Source organism: Triticum dicoccoides, chromosome 5B (genome assembly GCF_002162155.2).
Source record: "Triticum dicoccoides isolate Atlit2015 ecotype Zavitan chromosome 5B, WEW_v2.0, whole genome shotgun sequence".
NCBI lineage: Eukaryota > Viridiplantae > Streptophyta > Magnoliopsida > Poales > Poaceae > Triticum > Triticum dicoccoides.
Genome location: NC_041389.1, coordinates 707,208,876 through 707,209,522, shown reverse-complemented (window position 1 = coordinate 707,209,522; position 647 = coordinate 707,208,876).

Here is a 647-nt window from a genome sequence, read left to right as displayed (position 1 = left end):
GCCGCCCCAGGCCGCCCCGCCCCCCTCCTCCACCGGCCACCTCCTCCACCGGCCCTGCCCCAGGTGAGCTCTACCTCCTCTTTTTTTCTGTTTTTTTAGTTTTAGGTTTATGTTTAGTTTAGATTTACTTTTAGTTTTAGTTTTAGTTTTAGGTTCAGTTTTAGTTTTAGTTTTAGTTTTAGTTTAGTTTTAGGTTTAGATTTAGTTTTTTCCTTTTCTTCTATTTTTTTAGTTTTAGGTTTATGTTTAGTTTAGATTTAGTTTTAGTTTTAGTTTTAGTTTTAGATTTAGGTTTAGTTTTAGGTTTGGGTTTAGGTTTAGGAAAGAAGAAGAAGAAGAAAAGAGGAGAGGAGGAGAAGAAGAAGAGGAAAAAGGAAAGGAAGAAGAAGAAGAGGAGGAGGAGAAGAAAAAAGAAGAAGAGCAAGAAGAAGAAGAAAAAAGAGGAGAGGAGGAGAAGAAGAAGAGGAAAAAGGAAAGGAGGAGGAAGAAGAAGAAGAAGAAGAAGAAGGAAAAAAAGGAAGAAAAGGAAGAAAATGAAGAAGAGGAAGAAGAAGAAAAGGAAAAAAGAGGACACCCCGACCCGACACGGCACCCCGACCCCGACCCGGCACCCCGACACGACACCCCGACCCCGAGACCCCGACCCC